Source organism: Natrix helvetica (genome assembly GCF_964273705.1).
Source record: "Natrix helvetica genome assembly, chromosome: 2".
NCBI lineage: Eukaryota > Metazoa > Chordata > Lepidosauria > Squamata > Natricidae > Natrix > Natrix helvetica.
In genome coordinates, this window is record NC_138552.1 from 89,797,767 (window position 1) to 89,811,781 (window position 14,015).

The window sequence follows — 14,015 nt, forward strand, 5'->3', positions numbered from 1 at the left end:
CTGTACTAGATAATTAGATAAATAAGGAAATAAATTAAATAAAGTAATGTTACTCAGTCTCAGCAATTTTGACATGTTTTGACTCTCATGCTGGCTGGGGAATTGAAGTCCACATATCTCAAAGTTGCTCAAAATAAGAAATGTAAACAGCTATGCTACTTTAGCTGAAGAAATTGAGATCTTTTGAGATTCCCCTCCCCCAATAGTATATCTGGAATACCAACCTCAGCTGTGGAAATTTAAACAGTCTTCCCAGTTCAAATGTCTTTTGCTTCGCAGCTGGCTACTGTCCTCCTTTATTTCCCAACTTCCCTTCTTTTGATTAGTTTTTCCTTAAGGAAGTCAGTCATTTCAAGGCTAGGCTAATTTAAAGGCTGAATTTGAATTTGAATTTGAATTTATTAGCGCTTATAGACCACCCCCTCTCCCGAAAGGGACTCGGGGCGGTGTACAGTCCATGTCAAAGAACAAAATTAAAACAATTAAAATTACTAAATGGACATTATATATATACAAATATAAAATAGATGGATAAGAGGAGGATAAAAGATGTGCAGGACTGTATTGCTAATAAATAATTAAAATAAACAGACATTAAAATCCCAATACCCAATAAAATTAAGTCTACAGAATAATCCCCTTAAAAACCAGTAAAAATATAAATGCCAGGAGATAGGCGTTGAAATTATGCCAGGCCAGCCAGTCGGAACAGGTGAGTCTTTAGTTTCTGCCGGAAGGAGCGGAAGTCGGTGGTGGTTCTAATGTCGGGGGGGAGGTCATTCCAGAGGGTTGGGCCCAGGAGAAGCCCCTCCCTGTGAGAGCGAATTGGCCGCTGGGATGTATGTGGGAGGACGCGATCCCGCAGGTAACTGGGCCCTATGCCATGGAGCGCTTTAAAGATGGTGGTCAAAACCTTGAAATGCACCCATTTCGGTGCCTCCGACTCCCATCCCCTCCAGCCGGCGCAATAGGATACCATGGTCGATGGTATCAAAAGCCGCTGAGAGATCTAATAGGACCAGGATAGAGGAGCAACCTCTATCTCTGGCCCTCCAGAGATCATCAACCAGCGCGACCAAGGCTGTCTCTGTGCTGTGTCCGGGTCGGAAGCCGGACTGGCGTGGGTCTAGATATTCGGATTCGTCAAGGTGTCGTGGAAATTGCTGCACCACCACATTATCAACAACCTTCGCTAAAAAAGGAAGGTTGGAGACTGGACGATAATTAGCCAGCTCCATTGGGTCCAGTGAAGGCCTCTTGAGTAAGGGCCTCACCACCGCCTCTTTCAAGGCAGTTGGTAAGGATCCCTCACCCAATGAAGCATTCACCAGGCCCAGAAGCCAGCCTCATGTCACCTCCCAGGATGCCAGTACCAGCCAGGAGGGACACGGGTCCATTAAACATGTGGTGGGCCACAGCCGTCCACGCAACCTGTCCAAATCCTTGGGGGCAACAGAGTCAAACTCCTCCCAGAGTGGTCTTACAAGACTCACTGTTGACAGGCAGGGGTTCTCAACCTGTGGGTCGGGACCCCTTTGGGGGTCGAACGACCCTTTCACAGGGGTCACCTAAGACCATCGGAAAACACATATTGTCAAAAAAATATGGAAGACATAAAATAATTTTATGTTTGGGGGTCACCACAACACGAGGAACTGTATTAAAGGGTCACGGCATAGGAAGGTTGAGACCCACTGGCTTAAGAGATTTTGAAAACCTAAACAGTAAAGGCCAGCTGCAGTTTTAGTCACCTTTGAGTTTTCCCTAGGATCTGCTTTCAGCGGTGCCCATGGAAGTTGGTTGAAAAAGTCAAGAGGCAGAAGACCTGCCTCCAGTGATGCATGTAAAAAAGCAATGAGGCTTTGGTTGGGCAGTTGCAGCTTCCATATTCATTTTTTTAAATCTCCTTCCTCCCTCCCTCCCTCCTTCCTTCCTTCCTTTTCACAACTCTTAAGCTTATCAGATACCAAGTCTGAATATACTTTAAAAAAAAGAAACTTCCAATGCGGCTGGTATTTTCCCTAAATGACTCTCTTGCTTTCATCTCTGGCCATTGGCTGCCCCCACTTGGTCACCATTTGCTTGGTCTCCATTATGTGTGTGTGTGTGTGTGTGTGTGTGTATGTGTGTATGTATGTGTATATGTATACTGTATGTTTTTGTGTATGTATATGTATGTATGTACTGGGTGGATTTTGTTCCTGAGTTTGAGGTTTTCATTTGAACAAAATCCACCCAGCACTCTGGGACAAATCCAAACAACTAGCCCTCTGGAAAGCCGAAACAGAAACCTCCTACAAGTCGAACAAACACACCAACAAAATCCACAGACTAGAAAAGCAACAGAAGCCCAACCCCCCTCCACAGCAACTCATGAAACAAACAGTACACAACATATCAGACAGAACCCTCACCACAGCTGAAGCCAATGTCCTTTCCAGAGGATTCAACTTTGCAGTTGCCCCTAAACGCATCCCCACTGAAGACATCATATGTGGAGTTGAAGCTACACTCATCAAAATCAACCCAGTTGAAGCCAATAAAATCAGACTTGCAGTCAGCAACATCCTTTGCTCCAGTAATCCACCCAGAAGCAACTTACAGCAAGAAGAAGAAATAGCATTCACCAACCTGAGGAAAGACAACAACATAATCATTCTCCCAGCAGACAAAGGAAATGCCATAATGGTGATGAACACGTCTGACTACCAAGCCAAACTATCCAACCTACTCCAAGACCCCGCTTACAAACCTCTAAACACAGACCCCACCACCTACCTGGAAAAAACCACCAAATCCAAAATAAAAGTCTCTCCCATCAGTGAAGAGATCCAGCAAAGAATCATCCCCAGAGAAAAAGCTTACAGATGTCCCAAACTCTATGGCCTCCCCAAGATACACAAAGAAGGAACACCACTCACACCCATAGTCAGCTCCATAGGTTCACCTCTACAGAATCTTGCCAAATTCCTCGCCAAACAACTCCAACCGTACGCAGAATCCATCACCTCATATGTATAAAACTCACTCCACTTCATAGAAACAATAAAGAAACAAAACCTACAACCCACTGACCTACACATGAGTTTCGATGTCATATCCCTCTTCACCCAAGTGCCTATAAAAGAAGCCTTGACAGCTATCCAGAACAAACAGCCCCCCCCCTAAACACATCATGGACCTGGCCAACTACTGCCTAACCAACACATACTTTATCCATAATGGACAAAGATACAAACAGATAGAAGGAGCACCCATGGGATCATCCCTCTCACCCATCGTCGCAAACTTACACATGGAACATTTTGAAACTAACGCTTTAGATAAATCTGAACACATACCCAAACTCTGGCTTAGATATGTTGATTACACTTTTGTGATTTGGCCACATGGGAAAGAAAAACTGGACAACTTCCTTACACCTCTCAACAGCCTACATCCCAAAATACAATTCACTATGGAAATAGAAGCAAACAACCAACTTCCCTTTCTGGATGTCCTAATCTACAAAAAACCCAATAGCTCCCTAGGGCACACCATCTACCGGAAAAAAACACACACTACTTAAATGCACAATCCCATCACCACCCTGCACAGATCAACTCTGTAGCCAAGACCCTCATCTCCAGAACCAAACGCCTAGCCGACAAAAATCACCTGAAAACTGAATTGCACACTCTTACAAACGTATTAATCTCCAACAGATTCCAAAGAAAAACAATTACCAACCTAATCCAAAGGGAAACTCCCCCCAAAAACCGCGACACAGAACAGGACAACGGCATTGCCCTCCTCCCTTACATCAAAGGCACCACAGATAAAATCAGCAAAAGTTTCCACAGACACAATATCAAGACAGCCTTCAACACTGACCAAAAAATAGCCAACATCCTAAGAAACCCCAAAGACAAAATCCAGCTAGAAAACCAAGGAGTCTACGAAATACCATGCAAAATCTGCCCTGCAACATACATAGGACAAACGAACTGGAGAATAAATGCACGATTCGCAGAACAGAAGAACGTAGTAATAAAAAAAGAAAAAACTTCCTCCCTTTTCCAGCACCTTAAAGCTACAGGACATGAAATTAACTTCAACAAGAGAATAATTATGGAAGCTATCGAAATAGAAAAACACCCCCACAACATGAATAAACGTGATGATACCTCCCGCCTACCAGACATCTGGAAACCAGCCCTGGTAAACAAACGAGTCCCACCCACTACCCAGGCCATTACAACACAAAACAACAATGGAACCACAGCCAGCACCAATCAGCACCAATCTACCAATCATGATAGAGCCATATATCCAATCAATCCACTTGCTGAAACAGGGCCAGCACTCCACACACCCCCACCAAGGCTGCCAGCTGTTTAGCAGATCCAATCTCACTAGGATCAAGGTTGACTCAGCCTTCCATCTTTTCAAGGTTAGTAAAATGAGAACCCAGATTGTTGGGGGCAATAGGCTGACACTGTAAACCGTTTAGAGAAGGCTGTAAAGCACTATGAAGTGATATATAAATCTAAGTACTATTGCTATAAGCTGATCATTGATTCCCTGATTTTTTCCCTAGAGGACACCATAGCTGTCTTTTGAATCTCACTAACCTAAGTCATCCACCAACCCCAAAAGATCAAGCTGATCCTTATAGGCATAATGGTGTTTGTAATACAATGGTGGAAGAGAAAGTATTGGGCAGAGCTAATAAGTTTTCCATTTTGTTTTCACTTTAGATAAATTCAATCAGTATCAAAATCACTACCAGCCTGGAATATTTGACTTCCTTTGACATTTTCAGAGTGTTTATCAAAAAAAGGAACCTTCACTGTAATATCTATTGATGTTTGGTGGCAACTCAGACATTATCCTATATCTTTTTCTGCCAAAAGCTGATTCTAGCCACCTATCAAAATGTTCAACCTCAAGTCAAGTTGACGCCTCTTTTACAGCTGGAAGTGACATCTGTTTTTAGTTAGTTACTATGAGAGAAAAAGGAAGAAAAAAGCTGGGAATCTGTTCCCACAACTGCATACAACTGCTGTGAATGGATTGTAGATTTACAACTAAAAATCAAAACACCAGATGGCCTCATAATTGGATCTTCCAATTTCCCCTAAGAGTGTGGATGAAAAAGATGGATGTTATAAATAGATCCATACTTATTGGCAGTCACTCCTGTTACCTGAGTAAAACAGCCTTATATGTTTGGGAGAATAATCTCAAATTAGTTTGCCAACTGACCTAAATTCTGTCTGCATGCTGAAAGGAGAACACTTTAAAAAAATCAACACCCTGTAATTGTACTCAGTTATTTGTTTATTGATGAGTTCCATAGTGTTCCACAGTGAATACTGCTAAAAATATTTCGCTATGTGCAATTGTCTCTTAATTAAAGACTCATCTCTTGTAACCTCAGAAGTTACTAAGTTGTATTATTATTAATAATAGAAGATACTACTGTTAATAGTTCATACACAGCTAAGGATACTAGATATTTTTTTCTGTTCAAGTTTTTGTATCTCATTTCCATTTCCTGAATCAGAATACAGTTATCCTGTTGATGCAGTACAGCGTAATGGAGGCAATAAATAAATAAAAAATGTGTGTTTTATGGGTGATGCATATAGAATGAGTTTTTTAAAGGGAAAAATGCATATCAAACAGGTACTTAAGGGAAATGTTTTAAATTAAGTGCAATTTTCCATGGTTTTCTTTTAATTGCAGGAAATGGGACAGAATGAATTTATGATTGAATGCATGTAAAACTGACACAGAACAGCAATGAAATTATCCATTCGTCACTATGTCTTTGCTTATTCAGAAGTTTCTCCATTTCTATTTCATGCTGCTTATGCCCCAGGTTTAGCTTTAGGTAGTAAATAACTCAATGCATATATACCTGGAATAACATCACCCCAAAACTTTGAAGAACTGATTTGAAATAAAGTATATAGAATTCTATTTTAATTTTTTATATATTAGAAATACACAGACACAGCCATTTGTCTCACAGCAAATGACTCTGTGGCATACAAAGATTAAAAATTCATAACAAAATAAACATTTGATGCACCAGTTAAACAATAACCCCAAAACAAAAGCTGCATCACCATCATGAGATGTTTACTTAGACCAGGGGTCAACAACCTGTAGTTCAGGAGAAGCATGTGGCTCTTTCATACCTCTGCTGCAGGATGTCATGCTAGGAGGAGACTCTATGGTGTCCAGAGTTCCAGTCGGCTCCAGAATTGAATGGGGGGCTTCCAGTAAGGATCTTTGTGGCTCTTTGAGCGTTTAAGGTTGCTGAGCCCTGACTTAGACCATGGTCTATGAGGGAGTGTTACATTTCTGATATGTAACAATGTCAGAAAGAAAAAAAAAAAAACAAGTGGCCACTGCTGTTTGATGTGATCCAAATACATGATTTATGGCTTGGGTGGGAAAAAGTGAGACAAGAATTAAGTTTTCCTTCTATTCCAAATAGGTCTTACAATTTCTATTTGATGGTTGCTGTGTTACTTTGTTTTTGCATTAAACACATTCAGACAGCTGCATCCTTGAATCTCTGCAAAATAGTATGCTGTGTAACAAATGATGTTGGTGAGCAGCAATTCCGAAATAAAGTCCAACCTTTCTGTTAATAGCAAAACCACCAACAATCTGATCAAGTATCCATTGATTCATTAAGATCTAGAATACATGCAAAACTACAGTGAGTAGCTGCTATTTAAAATTTATTTATTTATTTATTTATTTATTTATTTATTTATTTATTTATTTATTTATTTATTTACTGAGCGCTTATAGACCGCCCCCTCTCCCGGAAGGGACTTGGGGCGGTGTACAGTCCATATCAGAAATACATCATATAAATAACTATAAAATTAAACAATTAAAATTATTAAATAGATAAATAGATACGAAGGAGGATAAAAAAGATTTAAAGAACTGTACAGCTGAGTAAATAATTTAAAACCCCAACAAATATCCCATAAAATTAAATTTAAAAAACAATTCCCCTAAAAAAACAGTTAAGAAATATGTTTGCCAGGAGGTAGCAGTTATGATTATGCCAGGCCAGCCAATCGGAACAGGTGTGTCTTCAATTTTTGTCGGATGGAGCGGAAGTCGGTGGTGGTTCTAATGTCGGGGGGGAGGTCATTCCAGAGGGTTGGGCCGATCACAGAGAAGGCCCTACTCCTTGGCGCCGCCCGTTGGCATTGCCTAGTGGACGGCACCAGGAGAAGTCCCTCCCTGTGAGAGCGAATTGGCCGCAGGGATGTGTGTGGAGAGATGCGATCTCGCAGGTAGCTAGGTCCTGTGCCATGGAGCGCTTTAAAGATGGTGATCAAAACCTTGAAACGCACCCGAAAAACCACAGGCAGCCAGTGCAGCTCGCGCAGGAGTGGTGTTACGTGGGAGTACCTAGTACTCCCCATGACAGCCCGCGCGGCTGCGTTCTGGACTAGCTGCAGTCTTCGGGCGCGTCCCAAGGGAAGCTTATACAGGATAGAAAAAACTGATTTTCTTCAACTAATAAATACTGTGCTTAATTGTATAAACAGCCTAGATATTAATAAGTAGAATACTTATTCCATTATTATCTACCAATGTGCTTCAAAATATAACCTGTAACATATATAACTTCTTGAATTCCTCATACCTTACAAAATTGACACATATTTCCATCATACATGTACCATATGTACATAATTTTATACATCCTTTTATATATCTATAGAAGTGTTTTGATTCCTGTACACCACAGTGAAGAAATCTTCACATTGTAGATAGCTTCATTCTTGCCTGCCAAACTAAGTCATGTCTGAAAGCAATAAGCTAATTCCTGAATAAACAGTTAAATTTGGGGGAATGCTAAGCTTACAGCTGAGCATAGTATGAAGCCTGATGCACAGTATCATTCAAAGTGGGGCCTCTGCACATATTCAATCCCATGTTTAAAATAGCAGTACTTTTGCTCTTATAAGTTGAATTCTAGGTATGTCAGCTCATCCTATTTGAAATTGAGTTCCTTCAATGTATATGTTACTGTCCCTTGTTTCATTATAAGAAATGTGACAAATATGCAATTTCTAGCTTTATTTTCCCCAATAAGATGCTTGTCTTATTTATCAGATGTTTTTATCCTGCCTTCCTTTATTATTTTGTAAGTAATTCAGTGCAATAAATATGCTTAAAACCCATTCTTCCTCTTATCTTCTTCACAAGAGCAACCTTGTGAGTTGGCTGGGCTGAGAGAGAGTGACTGGCCCTAAATCACTCAGTCCGATTTCATACCTAAGGCAGAGGTAGAACTTACAATCTCCTGGTTTATTCACCACTACGCACTGACTCTTATGAAAATGTTTGCTACTAGAACTAAGTTTTTTCTTCACTGTTAATTTTTAAGGACTTAATATATTGCTTTCAACTCTCAGGTAACTCACTTTCCTGGAATATAGCTGCATTTTATTAAAACTGTAGATGTTTTGTGGTGTTTCTTGTTGTATGTCCATGGTAGAATCTTAATGGCATAGAGGTGACAATATATAAAATAGAAGTGTACATATTGCATGGAAGCAGTTGTGGAATTGCACAGCAAATATACAGTAGCAGAGAACCGAATGAAAAGACTGGTGGCACTTAAGGAGCTACATCTACCAGATAACTAAAAAGAGCATTAATCAAAATCTATCAGCATCAGTGCTCTTAATGAAAGATGGCCGTTATTTTACAAAGCCTCTGAGGCAACTAAAACAACTTATCTGAATGTTTCAAGAGCATTGTTAGTGCTTGTTTCTGTAAGATTTGTCTGCTTTCTAGAATTCATTATGATTAAAGATCTAGCTGAGCTATTTACGGATGTGAAAGAAGAGACATTTTATCTGGAAGCATACCTTTTTCCCTGGTACTTCTTTGGCTTACTCGCTATACAAGAGAGTTTCATATAACATTTATTTATTAAGTGTATACATTGCCCATCTCATTATCACATGAGTCTGTCTTAGGTCATATCTTTTGTGCTACTAATTATTTGATTATTCTAATGTTTGCCAAATTCTTTTTAAATGTAATTTGCTTCTACAATATAAACCAGGGGTGTCAAACTAAAGTCTCATGGGGGCGTCATCTGGCCCACAGGGCCACCTGAAAACAGCAAAGAACTGGCCCACAGTGCCACTACCAGCGGAAATGGAGCTCAGGATGGCCACGTGCCCTCCTGAGTTTTGTTTTTGCTGGCAGAGGGTTGCAGGAGGCCATCACAGACAAAAATGGACCTCACAAGGGATGTGACTCTCCCAAGCTCTGTTTTCACTGGCAAAGGGTTGCAGGAGGCTGTTGTAGTCGAAAATGGAGCTCAGGAGTCCTGGTAGAGCACTTGGGCTTCCACAGGCACCCCCAACATGAGTAACATTGTACTGGCCATGCCACTCTGCCCCCATCAAGGTCAAACACAATCCTGATGCGGCCCTCAATGAAATCAAGTTTGACACCACTGATGTAGACTGTTGCTTTCTCTACTAAGTTTTAGGATGAATTGTCAATGAAAAGGCCAGGAAAAAGAAACTCAGTATGAACTTAGAGAATGAAGCTGGTCAGAACCTATCATTCCATTTTCCACCATCCAATCACAACTAATGAAGCTTCTTGTATGAGAAGCGAACATCTTCGTCTTCTTCCACATGGAAAAGCAATCTAATCTTGAAAAACCACCTTTGACCCAACTATGACCTGGATATCTGAGAATCTCCATAGACATGAAGTTAGCGAGCTTACTATTTTTAATTTTGGTGCAAATTTAACTCAGAAACAATCTGTCAAATAGATCAAGCAATCATTGCTGGAAGTATTGATTCTCACATATAAAAACAGCTAAATTTATTTATTTACTCATTAATTTAATTTCAGCTTTCAAGTTGTGGCCCCTATTCAGAATGAAAATAATTTGAAAAATACTTAGCTCATGTTCCTTTGGCAGTATTATTCTATTAGCTGAGCTAAATACACACCTGAATCAGGAGCAATGCTTCGCAATCATCTGTGTAATATATTAAGTACTTTTTTAAATTGCTGTTTCCTTAAAAGAAAAAAATAGAGAAAAGAAACATATTCAATATGTTTTGGCAGCTGTCAAAACTAAATGTCAAAACATCAGCCGTAAATAGGTTGGAAAATAATTCAGTCTCTATTAGAATAAATCTAGACTCGAGATTCAAATATTTTATTTTCTCAAGATGTTCTGTACAGCGTAGGAAGTTTTGATTATATGAATATCCAGTGAGCAAATAAAAGATGCCATATAGACTTGAGAAAAATATCAAGGTTCTTAAATTAGACTTGCCCACCAGTGCAGAAAGCTCTCTGGATGTGTTGTTGATACAAGGCAAAGATATAGGATATATATCGAACTATACTAAAAATACGAGCTGCAGATATGGCTATAAAAAAAGAAAGAGACATTGCGATCTCCGGAACTTAAAATATATTATCCACTTAGCTTTTGTTAGCCTCTGCTAACATCACCAGAGTATAAAAACTACCATTGAAAAGATATTTGCCTTTATGCATCATTGATCAATTTGGCTATTGCGCCTGTGATAGGCCCATCTAATGAGGAATGAGACAGGCTGGTTACATGATCATGGGGAAAACAACAAACAAATCTGATTGATATATCAAATGTGCCTGTGAGGCGGAGGAGTGGTGGTGTGTGAAGTGTGGGAGGGGCCCAGAGACAACACCATTAAAGTAACATTGGACAGCTCAGCGTCATTCCCTGGGGAGAAAACAATAGGAGCTAAGCCTCCATCAATTAACATGTCTGAAGCAAAAACAACAGAGCTAATTACAGGTTGGAGGTGGATGGATGGATGGATAAAGATACACACACACAGTATGTGTATATATATGTGTGTATGTGTGTGTTTGTGTATAGGACACCATAGTGGTGATGAACACGTCTGACTACCAAGCCAAACTACCCAACCTACTCCAAGACCCTGCTTACAAATCTCTAAACACAGACCCCACCACCTACCTGGAAAAAACCACCAAATCCAAAATAAAAGCCTCTCCCATCAATGAAGAGATCCAGCAAAGAATCATCCCCAGAGAGAAATCTTCCAGATTCTCCAAACTCTATGGCCTCCCCAAGATACACAGAGATACACTGGTTGCCACGATGTAAAAAAGATGTGGAGACTCTAGAAAGAGTGCAGAGAAGAGCAACAAAAATGATTAGGGGACTGGAGACTAAAACATATGAAGAACGGTTGCAGGAACTGGGTATGTCTATTTTAATGAAAAGAAGGACTAGGGGAGACATATAGCAGTTTTCCAATATCTCAGGGGTTGCCACAAAGAAGAGGGAATCAAACTATTCTCCAAGGCACCTGAGGGTAGAACAAGAAGCAATGGGTTGAAACTAATGAAGGAGAGAAGCAACTTAGAACTGAGGAGAAATTTCCTGACAGTTAGAACAATTAATCAGTGGAACAGCTTGCCTCCAGAAGTTGTGAATGCCCCAACACTGGAAGTCTTTAAGAAGATGTTGGATAGCCATTTGTCTGGAACAGTATAGGGTTTCCTGCCTAGGCAGGGGGTTGTACTAGAAGACCTCTAAGGTCCCTTCCAACTCTACTATTGTATTGTATTGTGTTGTGTTGTATTGTATTATATGGAACACCACTCAGACCCATAGTCAGCTCCATAGGCTCATCTCTACAGAATCTTGCCAAATTCCTCGCCAAACAACTCCAACCCTATGCAGAATCCATCACCTCACACATACAAAACTGACTCCACTTCATAGAAACAATAAAGAAACAAAAACGACAACCCAATAAATGTGACGATACTTCCCACCTACCAGATATCTGGAAACCAGCCCTAGTCAACAAACAAGCCCCACCCACCACCCAGGCCGTTACAACACAAAACAACAACAGACACACAGCCAGCTCCAATCAGCACCAATCTACCAATCATGATACAGCTACACAGCCTTCTTGATATGTATAAATATAAATATAAATATAAATATAAATAATATAAATATAAATATAAATATAAATATAAATATAAATATAAATATAAATATAAATATAAATATAAATATAAATATAAATATAAATATAAATATAAATATAAATATAAATATAAACATAAACATAAACATAAACATAAACATAAACATAAACATAAACATAAACATAAACATAAACATAATACAAATACAAATACAAATATAAATAGATTGATTCTATTTTTTGGAGACATGAGGACTGGAGGAAATATTTGGTTTTGAGCAAATACGGCTTTGTTTTAAAATGAAGTCAGATTAAAGGTGGTGGTGATGTCCAGTCATTTGGCTTTGGGAGGTTGAAATTAGAAACTGCCTTGAAAATATAGGCCAGCAATTTGCAAACTTTTCTGAGCTGGGTAACTAAGAATGAAAGCCATCCAAATCTCATGAGATTTTAATGAGAACTTAGAGATATTGACATGCTTGTGAGATGTTGAGAAAAAATAGCACTTTCTAAAACTTTGCAACCTGACGTGATATGGTCAAAATTTGGTATTGCAGCATTTTAAAAAGATTATTTCATTTTATTTTGGAGGAGATGTGTGTGTGTTTCCTGAGGGTTCTTTAAGCGGTGAACTTGTATATGCTGAGCTGATGGCTCCTGACAGGGAAAAGAAATGTTTATGATGTAGCATTCTAGTCTAGAAAGTATAATTAATTCACAGTCAATTGGCAGTCAAATAGATAAGATTCCTCAAAAACTCTTCCCATTGTGTTTTTATGTGCACATTCCTTTCCATCAGTTGAAACTGTTTTATTACATATCCGGAAAGACATGGGATTATTAATCTGAGTATGTCAATCCCAATAGGTCATTATCCTGCTTAGATTTATTTAATGACTTGATTGGATGCCTAAATACAGGCAACTTTCATTCAACTTTATTACTAATCAACTTTCAGACATGAGAGCTGTGGGTAATCAACACTCTTAAATCCCTTTACGAAACGAGACACCCTATATCAAGTTTACATGTCTTCTGTGTTTCTATATGCCTAGTTTAAACTGGTCTCCATCTATGTTTTCCTGCTATCATGTGTGTGTGTGTGTGTGTGTGTGTGTGTGTGTGTGTGTGTGTGTGTGTGTGTCTGGCTATCTACCTATCATTATCTACCTATCATCTATTATATTTTGTCGGAGAGGAAATAGTATACATACCACTTGAATTCCCCACCCCCATCCCATTTCTAATGCTGTTTTACAATGAAAAAGTAACAATTAAGATTTTTAGATTTGGTTGGCCACAGATCATCTCATTCTAAGTGTCCCTTTCTCGATAGAATGAACAAATATAATCTTCTTACTGCCACTTTTAAACTGAATAAAGAACTGAGAAGTGAATTAACCATCCCTCCCCAAATTTCTGTCTTATCAAGTCAGGGAAAGAACGTGTGTGTGTTAGAATATAAAGTTGGTTGCAGCCTTGAAATGTTTTACACAATTTTTGTCTACTTCGTCACAAAACATAAAACACACAGGAATGGAGCCACAACCTTGGCAGTCAATGACTGAAGGTGGGAAATTGCCTTCAAGTCAATGTTTATAATGTCCCCTTTTTCCTTGTAAACCTAGTGTTGCTAGGGTGCTTTAAGAACTGCAAAATATATCTTTGGCCAAAGGGAGATGATGAATGAGCTGCCATATGAAAAGAGATGGGGACTAGAAAAGTATATAAGTACAGTTGAACTTGAAATTCTTTTCTTTCTTAATATGATACAGGCCTTAAAAAAACAAATATGATCTTCTTGGAAATCACAATTGCCTTTTTTGAAAGATCTTCTGATCATGACACCCAAATTAATTTAGCTTCCATTATGGTGATGTTTCATTAAAATGTCAGCTGTTTGTAAAACTCTTCCTATGTGAGACTGATGGCCTGACTATAATAAATGAAATGCAGATGTAGGAATATAACAATATAGTT